The 13,129-nt window shown below is 38.2% G+C and overlaps 2 long non-coding RNA genes across 2 annotated transcripts in view; one reads left to right on the top strand and one right to left on the bottom strand.

Annotated features, from left to right (window-relative positions):
• The window catches only part of LOC133723459 (uncharacterized), a 52,035-nt gene that overhangs the window by 31,602 nt on the left and 7,304 nt on the right, over positions 1 to 13,129 (top strand). The gene's annotated exons all lie outside the window — the stretch shown is intronic.
• LOC133723443 (uncharacterized) lies at positions 6,282 to 8,924 on the bottom strand. The gene is made up of 3 exons (XR_009853021.1): positions 8,071 to 8,924; positions 7,288 to 7,366; positions 6,282 to 6,323 (listed from the first exon to the last, which is right to left on the bottom strand). It is a non-coding gene; the product is annotated as an uncharacterized LOC133723443 (long non-coding RNA).

The raw sequence follows: 13,129 nt of genomic DNA, 5'->3' as shown, positions 1-13,129 counted from the left end.
TGTCAAAATATTTTTTAATTATAAATATTCAATATATTAAATTCTATAATTCTAATTATGAATGAAAAGACTATTTTACCGTTATTATTTTACTCACATGAGTGTCACATGACAATTTTAACGGAATAATGGACGGAGGTACTATAAGGGCTAACGGTACTATACGGAGGGATAATACATGTACCACTGGACTCCCTGAAAATTTGTAGGTACCAAAAAGTGCATTTCGTGATAATTCAGGTACTATATGAGGATTTTACCCATAAATCAATGGCAATTGTTGCAGAATGCTCTACAGAAGGAGGGATTCTGGGGTTGCTAAATTCCGTTGGATGGCCAATAATTAATTTTTCTCATATACCGAAGCAAGAAATTGATATATAAAAACATTAAATGTTTAAAACACATTTCCAAAATAGCTTACTGAATTTGGCCTCAGACCATTTTGGTCTATCCTTTTCTTCTACTCACTTCATTTCGTCTCATTCTCTCAACTACTCAGTGCTTTGCATAATTCCTGGTTCTAAATACCGCTATGAATACACACTATATACTATCCAGGATAATACTAACCAAAATAATAATCTGCTGTGATCAATTACCAATATCACGAATACCACGTACAGCACTTGGGGAGTAAATTGATAGCAGACCATATATTCAATTCCGTGCTACATGTACCCACAGCTCAAACTGACTCTGACTCGACTCAGAAATGTCTCAAATGCAATACTTGAAATGCTGATTTCATTTAACCAAGTCCAACACCCATATATATGAATACAAGTATACGAGTATATAACTGCAACCATATGATAAATGCACACCGTAGCTACCACATTGCATTTACTCGATCTCCTGCCATTCTGTCATTAAGCACCAAAAAACAAATTAATAAATAAACCACCCTCCAAGCTGTTGTTTTTTTTTTATCAAAAAGACATTAAGCATGCGCGCACATTATATAAATTTGAGCAGTCCCCGAATTTAGACCCATTTTATATTCTGTCACCTTAACTAAACAAAATTTGTCATGGTTTTCAAGTTGGCATTAATCCAATTCCACTCATTTTGATCCGAATTCCTTCAATTCATTCCGGCTTATACTTAGCGTATTTAGAACACTCAATATGACCCGTTAAGAAATCAAACGAAGTTGGAAACCAGAATAGTGATTGTTGACGTGATTAGTTAACAACACTAATGGTAAGATGAAAATTGATTAATTTGATACTTCAGAGAACTTGAAATCTAAATGATAGGTAAGATGGCCCTTGACATCACTCCTAATGTGAATTAGTTTACTAAAATTCCCTAGGGAATCAAGATCCTTATTTCAAGAACTTGGCATCTTGCCTAACAATATACCACCATTTTTTTTAAACATGTCCGGGGTTCTACTGTTCAAACTGTATCTGGGACTTTTGCAGAATTTCAAGGCAGCCTGAAGAAGCTACAACAACGAACATACAATGCTTGCTTGCTTGAATATGAATTTCTGCTTTGTCATCAAATTAACATGCAATGCTTTCTTGCTGGTATATGAATTTTTAATTTGCTGCACCAATACTCTCCGATATATAAATAATTAAATATATATCACTTTAAATAGGAAATTACACTGGGAGATTCTACACACATAGGATGCTGACTATCTTGTTAAAGCTCGAAGAATCATTGAAATCTTTCTGAGAACCAAAGTCTTTGGGAACTTTAATCTACCCTTCAACGTATTCTTTGGATTAAATGGAAGTAGCAGTTAGTGATAATATTTCAGTTGCTTTACAGATCCCTTTTTCATAATACTTTTGGATTACAAACCGGGGAAGATAAAGAACCAGAGATTGTCCACTTACTACCTCACCTTTCCTTTGCATTATTGCTTACTATAATGTTAAGGGTTCCTCTGCGTAACTATTTTAATGAGCAGCTGCTTGATTCATTTGTATAATTTGTAACACTGCCTACCCCAAATGGTGGTCCTTGCTTGTTCAATGTTCACTATGAAAAAAAAGCAAGAAACCAATTGAAACTTTGAAAGTGCCGACACATACAACACAGGATGTGGTGCATCTATCTACTAGACTCTTGTTGGCTTTTGCACTCAAGCGATTTATGATTGGTATGCTTTAGTCTTGGCTTTTTCACGTCTTTTATATGAAATATTCAAATTCCAATATAAAGTACTGTAAATTTTAGCAAAAGTGCTTTCAACAAAATGTCATCTACCCAAAAGCACTTGCATACAAGATTGTCCATTTTGGACACTCAGGCGTCATTTCCCAAATTGCGAAAGATAACAAAAACGACCCGTAATTAACTCAATTTTTGATATCCAATTGGCCATCTTGCTACTCTAAATCGGTAAAAAAATAATATAGGTGTATGTTAAATAAAATTATTTACTTTTTGATCAAATGAGGAGGATAAGTTGAACATGATATCTGTATCAACACCTTGTTAGATAGAAATTCATGTATATTAAGATTGCCTCCAAGATATAACTAGCTATCATCAAATAACGTCCTAATGTTAAGCTAGTTCTTCATGTTATATTTCAGTTATTGTCAATTAACCTGAGAAATCAAGAACTTGATGTCCTTTCCTTTTCCCCAAGATAATTAAATATGATATGCACACACCCATGAATGAAACTATACTTGTACAATGTACAATGCATTGATCATTAGAGACAAGTTTAAACCAAAATGGCAATATATTCCACCAATAATGTAAATAGTAGTTTCATATATTGCACCATCTCCGGACATTAAACGTACTGATCTCTTTCTAATTTTCTACTTCCATTTCATAGTGCTGTTCATAATTTGATTAGTCTAATGTTTTAAACCCTTAGTTCATAATTTAAATGTGATGAATTAGTTTTCTAGTAGTCTTTACGTGATATGCTGGTCCTGACTCATAACAAACCTACCTCGACAATTTTTTGTGATAACCCAACTTACATATATGGAGTGTGTTTTAGCAAGGTTAAGAGATACTATAGCAGGAGAGAAAAAATACTGATAAAAATAAACCATGCTGGTTTCAACTTCAAATGAAAAAGAGATTTCTTGCGGAGAAACATCTCTAAGATATTGGAGGAAAGTAAAAGAAAAATATTTTTTATTTCGCCAATATAACACTTACTGTTTATGAAGTCCACACTCAAACACCCACCTGCATGTTTGTGAGATGTATGCGAAATACTCCATGATTACCTCACAGATGATAGCAAATATGGTTGTCACACTCTTAAGCATTGATGTTAGACAATGCTTCAAATCAAACCTAGAGAACCAGTACCACCCGAACTAGAAAATAAATGAAGCATGATGCTTCATAATATATTCAGTCAGAAATTGCCTCGACAACAATGTTTTCAAAGTCTATATTGCTTTTCTCAATCGCAGTTTCTTTTATGCTTATGCTAGTAACAACTGTAACATGGTTAGGTACAAAAATGAAGGCTTTGTTGAAGTTTTTGGGCATAACATAGCAGAGAGAATTCCAATTGGTTATATATATATATATACACACACACAAAATTTCTCAGCTAAGCTTATGGAACAGATTTTCAGTTTTTGGCCACTTTTCGATCACATATTCACATCTTAACCGTTTAGTTTTTAGGTCTTAATGTATAGATCATTTTTGCAAAATTTCAGCCAAATTGATGATCGTTAAGGCATTCAAAACTGCAATTTACACGAACGAACCGAATCTGTCGAACCGGAACCATTCGTGTACATTGTTGTAATTTGCAGTTTTGAATGCCTTAACGATCATCAATTTAGCTGAAATTTTGCACAGATGATCTATACATTAGGATCTCAAAACAGAACGGTTAAAATATGAATATATGATCGAAAAGTGGCCAAAAATTGAAAATCCGTACTTAAGCTTAAGTAAGGATATCCTTAGCCAAGAAGAACTACACACACACACACACACACACATATATATATATATAGAGGAACGTTCCAAAGAGGACGTCCGTGAAGTAAGAAAAGTGCGGATCAAACGCGTGTCATCCGTTGGTTGGTCGTTGAAATTTCAACGGAGTCAACTTGATTTTCAAAGCTTATATGTGGGTCCCACCCATATCATCTTCTCTGTCTCTCTTCCTCTTCCTCTTGAAGGATCCAGAATGAGGGGACTCGTGCATGGTGGCCGGTTCGAGCTCGGTCTTTTTCTTGAGACAAAGCGGCGAAAAAAGCAGACTTATCTCAAATTTCAGTCCTTCCTACCAGCGATTAAGTTTCCATGGTCACATCTCACTGATGAAGCTCGACATAGAAGATTTTTTTCTTTTTTCTTTTCTTCTGGGTTGGTAGTTTGGTGCTCATCTCCTCTAGACTTCTCTCCTAATCTTTGTCTCTCAGATACAGCTACTCCCTTTTTGAGTTTTAATCTTCGATCGCAAAATCAAGGATTTTACTTCTCTATTTTATGGGATATGTTCCTCAGATAAATGACTATTCTAATTTTTTATATCAGTTTCTGGGCTCTACTCAATTAATTGGAAATTCATGTTTGGATTTACTTACGTCCCACCCACACCATCTCCTCTAATCTTTAAGTTCACTTTTACCAGCACCGCACAACCATGGCTTCGCTGGAGTTAGACGCCGGCTCTTTTCGAACCACTGAATCTTTCAATTTTGCCACATGTGCCTCTCTCCTTATCAATTTGTTCAGTACTTGACCGCAATTGACCACCGCTTCTTTTCGATTTATGATGATGTTGTTAAAGCAACAGCTCTTGAATCAATTGCCAGCAACCGCAATTCTGATGCACTTTCTGATAACATTCCATCTGAGCAATCCAAATCTGTTTCTCTTTGGGTTGAACCTGCATTGGCTAATTTCTTCACCATTTAATCATATTGCCAAGAACCTTGTTGATTAATTTCACTACAGTCTAAGTCTTTAATTAACGCATCCAACTCCTTGTTCCCATCAATTGATTCCATTTCTACAATCCTCTAAACCCAGTCCTCCTAGCACCAAGTCCGTCAAAATTTAAGAAAATTAATCAAGAGCACCCATATCAAATTCCCCACTTGATTCAGATCATTCCTGTATCAATTTCCAGAACAGGGTTTCTATATCCGGTAACGGCGAAGAATTTGACGATGGATGTGACAGAGTGAGATTTGGCGAAGAATTTGACGATGGATGTGACAGAGTGAGATTTGGCGAAGATATCTGGCTGGTGCTGCAAGAATATGAAGATTGCTAATATCCCATATTGTATACTGAGGCCCTGCCCATTTCAAGATTTATTCTTTCTGGTTAATCTGTTTCTGTTTCTGGATTTAGAGGTTGAATAGACGGAGGAGCATAAGGATCAGGAGCAAGATAGTGTTAGAGATAGAGGAGGAGATGTGGGTGGGACCAGCGTGAAAATAAGGTTGATTGGCTGAATGACACGTTTCGGTCCGCATTTTTTCTTCTTCACGGACGTCCTCTTTAGAACGTTGCTGTATATATATATATATATATATATATATATATATATATATAAGTATTAGTAGCACTATAATTAGCAAGCCTATCTGCCACGACATTGCCCCCCCCTCTCTCTCTCTCTCTCTCTCTCTATATATATATATATATATATACAGTCCGGCTACGGTGCGGACGTCAGTACCGTGCGGACGGTATGGATTTCTCGTTTTCCCCCACTTTCCGATTATATTTTCACATTTTAACAGTTCAGTTTTTAGGTCCTAATGTATAGATCACTTCTGCAAAATTTCAGCCCATTTGGTGATCGTTAAGGCATCCAAAACTGTAAATTACAACAATGTACACGAACGGTTCCGGTTCGACAGATTCGGTTCGTTCGTGTAAATTGCAGTTTTGGATGCCTTAACGATCACCAAATTGGCTGAAATTTTGCAGAGATGATCTATACATTAGAACCTAAAAACTGAACTGTTAAGATGTGAAAATGTGATCGGAAAGTGAGGGAAAACGGGAAATTCGTACCGTCCGCACCTGAGATATATATATATATATATATATATATATGTCACGCCCCGAATTTTGAATAACCAATTCAAATCCGAAACATGAATAAACAATTAATACAAATAACGTTCTGAATTTTTTTCTCACAAACAAACACACCACTCGCCACTCAACACAAAAACTCGAAAACCTCGAGTTAATTATTACAATTCACTCTTACAAAGTAAAATTGCAAAGCTCTAAATGAGCATAACACACCTCACAATATAATGCTGTAATTCACATAACACTACTCTAAGCATCCCGATCACCGTCCTGGTTCTCCTGACCTGTAGGATTTCCCGCTACACAATTTGAATAGTGTACCGGGAGTTGCAACAACACAAAACCCGGTAAGCTTTTTACAGCCAGTATGAGTAAACAAGAAAGAACTGTTGATTTTAAATTACAATTCTTATAACTCAACAACACAACCAACAATCTCAACATCCACGACGCAAACGTCAAACCCATTCAATATCACCACTTTGGTCTTATCACACAACACTATCACCATTTTTGGTCCTATCTCACAACACTATCACCACTTTGGTCCCATCCCATAACACGTTAGAGCTCTAACTGCCTCGTTACCTCTGACACCTTGGCCTAGGGTCAAGCAACGGCAAAAATACTTCGGTTAACACTATAACCGTCGCGCTTTGGACATCCCCGTCCTCAGCACCATATACTTCGGTTAATAATAAACCGTCGCGCTTTGGACATCCCCGTCCTCAGCACACAACTTCGGTTAATAATAAACCGTCGCACCTTGGACATCCCCGTCCTCAGTACTCAAACACTCCGGTTATCCTTAACCGTCGAACTTCGGACACCTCATCCTCAGAACCCTACATTCTCTAACTCTATACATACTCCAATGTAAATCATGAATATTAACAAGAACTCATCAATCATGATCATCACATATAAATATGATAAGTCAAATTTCAATTCATAGTATTTTAATCATCCCAAATTCCACACTCTTCAATGTCACACCATTCCACATATAATCACGTAAATATATATATACGTAATTATCCGCTCAGGGATAATCACTATTACCAACTATAGTTCACATGCAATAAAACCGAGAAATTCATTTGTATAGTAAAAATCATTTTACTTACCCATGGACCGTAGTTGATCAAGTCCATATGATTTTAAAACAAATATTTATTCCATAAATATTTTCACGCAATTACGACAAAATAAGGTAATTAAATTTATTCGGTTCGTAATATGAACCACGTGAGGTTTACTCACCTCTAAATTCCCGCTGCGTCTTCTTAACAGCTCAAAATACAATTTCACGAATCGTCCGCCAAATCCAACCGTCGATCACCTAATCAAACATGACCTTAACTTAGCCAATAACTCAAAGACAAAATCAAACGACAATCCAACGGTCGGATCGAAATTAAATGATGATCCAACGGTCGGATCGAAATCAAATGATGATCCAACGGTCGGATCCTCACAGATCGCCTTTAGGATCATCCTCCAAAAATCATTACGAAGATCCAACGGTCGGATCTTCCTGAATCGTCCTTACTAACATCTCCGCTAATTTATACGAAAATCCAACGGACGGATTTTCACGAATCGCCTCCCTAATCACTGTTTAGCAATTATACGAAGATCCAACGGTCGGATCTTCGCCCATGACCACACAAAGCCTCTGGGGCAGTCATACGATTATCATATCAAAATTATAGGTTCATCTGACGGTCCTAATTCCACAGATCATAAATCTAACGATCGAAATCGATCGAAATCTCAAAATTCATAACTAATTCATACGATAACCGAAAAATGCGTATAATACGCCGAAATGATCGTATCGAAACATAGAATCATAAAATGGACAGAAACTAAATTTTTGACCTCCGGAGGTGGCCGGAAAGGGCCGCCGGAGTTAGGGACAGAGCCACCGCCGACCACCACAATTGGTATCGGGGCTGTGCTTGTCCCCTTCGTTTTCTCATTCTGGACACTTTTCATAACTAGCACAAGACCAAAAAATGACAGGAAGGGATCGAAATGTACCAAAAATCAGTCGGTGGCCGGAATTTTTCCAGAAACCGGCGAGCTCCAAAATCGACGTGAAAACTACAACCTCACGCCTCGATCCCTTCTGGAGAATTGTTCAGAACTTCCTTATGAACTCAACAAGCCAAGAATCACAAGAAACGATCGTGTATAGCTCGAGATATCTTGATCCGAAGGTTGGTTGTTCGATCCGCACGGGTCGAGCTCCGACGAACGTAAAAACGTTCGATCCAGTTCCGATCCTTCTTGGTGCTTGTATAGGAAGATGAGGCGAGCTCAATGAGCCAAGAATCAAGTGAAATGGTGCTCTGTAGTTCGAGATATCGAGTTTGGAACGAAAACGAGCTAAACCGGACTCGGGGTCGCCGCCGTCGCTGCCGGCCGTGCCGCCGCGCAAGGTTACTTCTGGGAGCTTCAGGACGTTGAGGCGAGCTCGAGGATGAAGTTTGGGGGGAATTGGTGGCCGGAAACACGAGGAGGATGAGTTGGTTCGTTTTCGGGTGCAACCGGGTCGAGCTGGTTTGCCGGACCTTGAGGCTGTGCCGGGAAAAAAAAGACGACGTCCAGTAGGTAGAGCAGCCTCAGGCGAAGCCAAATGGAGTGATCCGGCGTTTGGAGGTGGTTGATGGAGGAAGAACAGAGTTAGAGAACTAATGCTCTGTTTTTTTTTTGAAGTGAAACAGAGTGAGTGAGAGAGATGCTAGTCTGCTTGTTAGCTCTCATCAATTATGCATAAACAGGAAAAATAAACACATCTCCGAGCTTTACTCCCTAAAATCAGAAAGTTGTCTGCCACCCTTTTTCCTTTATTAACAGTAAATCCACTAGAGTTGTTAAAACAGGTTATTACAATATATATATATATATATATATATATATATATATCTATCTATACTATTATTAAGAGAAGAGGTTTTGTTAGCCAAAACTGAAAATTTTGACAGATTTAACCTTGAAATATTAAAAAACTTTAAGAATAAATTAAATCATAAGGATAAATATGACAATTATAAAATAGATTTTTATTAAGAAAATTAAAAAGAAATGATTCCACAACCTCCACTTTTCTCTCCCACTATTTTTATTGTAGATAACTACCAGTGAATCTATTTCTTCTGCAATAATTACTCACTTTTTTAAAAAAAAAATGAAAACTTTTCGTACACATGCTCTGCATGTGATTGCAGACTAGTATATATATATATATATATATATATGCGCCTTAAATTGCATGGAAGAAATATAATGCAAACAGTTAAACCATGCCACCCTCAACCTCCAAGGGATCAAGTTCGGTGATTTAGAGTAGTTTACTACAAGGGCCGAATCCGTTTCAAGCCAAATGTTAATCCGTTTCAAACAGTTAAAGCTTCAATGGCCGCTAAAATTTCCGCCTCCCACTGCACTTTGAACTGAGACGTTATGAGCATACGCTCCGCTAAATAAGCCTTCAGCGTCCCTCAAGACCCCGCCAAAGCCTGCTTCATGGACGCTTTTAAAAGAAACGTATATATTCACTTTCAACCATCCAAAAGGGGGAGGTTGCCATTAAACCGGAATAGACTTTGGAGCCTTGATACGATCGGGAGAAAGACCCAAAAAGTTAAATATCGGCAGTGTCCCCAAATAGCCAGTGGAGGGAGAGATATAGATTGAAGCGGAATCTTTGAGAGAGAACATGAAAAAATGCTTAAATCTGAGCAAATTAAAATGGGAAATTCGTCCAAACAGTGTCTGAACTTTTCCAGACTATTAATTTTCATACCTATACTTTGAAAAATGTCATAATGGTACCTGAAGTTTTGGCCCCGACCCAATTTCCATACCTGGCAACAGTAAAAACGTTAACTCCGTTAACTTTTGAGGGGTAAAACCGGTACTTCATGTATTTAGTTTAAAAACACCAGCTTATCAGTTCTTCTTTCGTACTTCTTCTTCATCGATCATCTTTTTTCATTTCCCAAATTCCAGCTAAAGATTTTGTTCAAAGCTTGAAAATAAAATCTTATCTTCTTCATCGATCATATTTTCCATTTCAATCTGGGTTTTGTCAGATCTGAAATATTCAAGAAAACTAATTTGGGGTGTGTTTTGGGATTGAGAATTTGAGACTTTCCAGTCCATCCCATCTCCTTCTTTCACCTTCTTCTCCACCTCAAACCCAATCTTCAAAAACTCTGTAGAAATCAAGCTGGACATTTCAAGACTATAAGGCCTTCTGGAATACAATGCTCTAAGCTGCTGGTCTGATTCAATGGCAATGGGAGCTGGCCCAGAGAATCCCAATATCCTTTTAATCATGCACAAAAACAAATAAAAGTTCTACCAATGCTCATACTCAATCATCAAATCTGTATACACAAAATTCTCCAAGAACAAAATCATTTTCTTGCTAGAGAAACATGGAAAATGAAAGACAAAAGCCTAGAAAATTAGGCTTGATAGAACTCTTCTTGGACCCAGGCACTGAATCGAGCAATGTAAATCTTGAAACTAAAATTGCAGAAGAAGAGTTCAAAGAGAAAGCTCTAGATCAAAGAGAAAGCTCTCTCGATCGCCGGAACTCGTCCAGTGGTGGGAGGCCTGGGAGGCGGTGTGGAGGAGATCGATGCCGCACCGGAGGAGCTCGCGCATGGCATCACTATCAACGCCCCCCAAAAACACCATCAAAGACAAGGCCACCCCTCGCATTCCCTGGATCAAATTCGCACTCTGACTCAATGCATTAAATCCTTAACCACCAAGAACAAGAACATCCCAGCAACAAGAACAACCAATAAAAACACGATTTGGAAAGCCAGAGCAGTACCCAATACTGGCCAGAACGAAACCTTGACGGATTGGACAGCTGCTATGAACTTGACCGGGCCATAGAAGCAGTGGAAGACGTTGTAGGTGATTAACCCGTCTTCACATCTAGAATTGAAGCAGTTTTGTTCATGGTGATGGTGTTCAATTTGGACGGAAGATTGGAGATTGAAGAGTTGGGGAGCTTCCAGCTCCGGCGATGACCCATACGGCATCGTCCAGCTTCGGGTTGGCAGCGGGGCTTCTCGGTTCTGATCTCCGGCGAATTCTGAGTCAAGTGGTGATGGCGGAATGGCAAGATGGTAACCGGAAATAGGAAGAAGATCTGGGAACAGTGGGCAGCGACTTTGAGGTGCACGTGTGAAGGCTGGAAGGGGTGGAGGGTGGTGCTAGGGCTCAGGCTTTGTTCGCCGTTCCAAGCTGCATCATTTGGTGGCGGCGGTATCGAAATCCAATGGCCGGAGATCGAGGTATCCAGCCGTGGCATTGCGCGCAGAGAGAGGGAGAGAGAGAGAGAGAGAGAGAGAGAAGAGAGGTCGTGCGACCAAGAGAGGGAAAGAAGGGGTCAACTCCAAAAAAAAAAAAAAACTTCCAATTTTACCCCTCAAAAGTTAACGGAGTTAACATTTTTACAGTTGCCAGGTATGGAAATTGGGTCGGGGCCAAAACTTCAGGTACCATTATGACATTTTTCAAAGTATAGGTATGAAAATTAATAGTCTGGAAAAGTTCAGACACTGTTTGGACGATTTTCCCAATTAAAATTGCAATTATCATATCGTAGCCTGTTCCTTTCAGTCCAAATGCACCATATTGCATTACATACAGCAAAACACCGTAGCTTCCTTGTTGCAGGAACCATATATGGAATCGAGCAACGCTCTAGAAAGCAGCCCTTGGTTGCAGTATACTTCACCTTCTCACAATTCTGTCCTCTAAAATTATTGTGGCTGCTCGAATTTTTCCTACAATTCTTTAGTGGTTAGAATACTTCAGATACTTCTTACATTGTGTTGATATAATTCTTTTCTTTTCTTTCTAGCAAAAGGCGCCTTGATTTCATTCATAATTTCATATAGACCAAACTTACACATATTGACCCATTCCTTACAGTACAACAAAGAAGAATCATTATCCAAACAATTTTACCTTCGACTACGGGTCATATATAACACTATATATCTATGTCAATAAGATCAAATGCTCATAATTTTGTTTCGTCCAAAAAAACAAAAAATTTCTCAAAATTTTATTAATAAGTAGGCACATAGATTCTTGCAGCACATGCGCACACACTTATAAATGTGTGTGTATTTATTAAAAGTTAAATTCATTTTACCTCCTTAAACTTTACACCTAAAATCGTTTATGTCCCCAAACTTTTAATTTGATCAAATATGCCATTATACTTTCCAATATCATCAATCATAGTCATTAGAGCATCTTTACCAGACTCTCTATCTTGACTCCTTAACTATTTTGTAGAGTATGTTTAGTTTTTTTATCAGTTTTAGCAATTGTACCACACTCCTAATAAGTGGCCATTCATTTTAATTTTTAGTTATCTCAATGTTAAATATACAGAGCGAGATGAGACTATTATTTTTGTTAATTTAAAACATTTCTTGTAGTTTTTTTTTTGTTTTTGAATAGAAATTGATATCATTAGGATCAATAGCCGGCATTCAGGCAATGGCTAGAGTCTAGCTGCAAGTACAAAAAGATTACTAGTAAGAAAATACGGAAACCCTAATCTAAGCTAAGCAAACTCATTACAAGTCAATGATAAGCTCGCTATAATTAGCGAACTTATAAACAAAAAAACTCTATGTCTTCTAGGGCAAATTTTTTCACTAGCCTCCTATTAGCCAATCACGCAATTGTGGTACCAACAAAAAGCCACTTCCTAGCCAACAAATAGGAGCACCTTCTTATCCATAAGCCGCTTGAAATACATCAATCACATCCAAGATAGTTACCAACTCTCGAAGAAGTCATGATCTGAATAGATTGGCACTTGAAGACCATAGGTAGCCCCAAACATGCCCAAGTAGGTCTAAAACTCTTAGGCGGGGCCTGCCCAAGTCACTAAATAACAAGTGAGGGTGGCACAAGGCACCCTCCTTGATAGCCCATGAACTAGACCCAGCTAGCCCAAGCTTAGAATCATACCCAGAACCCCAAGCCCAGGAAACCGCTCTGAGCAACACCACCACCGTTATAAGTTCCCACGGCCGTCTTCTCCAAA

Source organism: Rosa rugosa, chromosome 7 (assembly GCF_958449725.1).
Source record: "Rosa rugosa chromosome 7, drRosRugo1.1, whole genome shotgun sequence".
Classification (NCBI taxonomy): domain Eukaryota; kingdom Viridiplantae; phylum Streptophyta; class Magnoliopsida; order Rosales; family Rosaceae; genus Rosa; species Rosa rugosa.
This window is presented reverse-complemented; position numbering and strand designations above follow the sequence as displayed.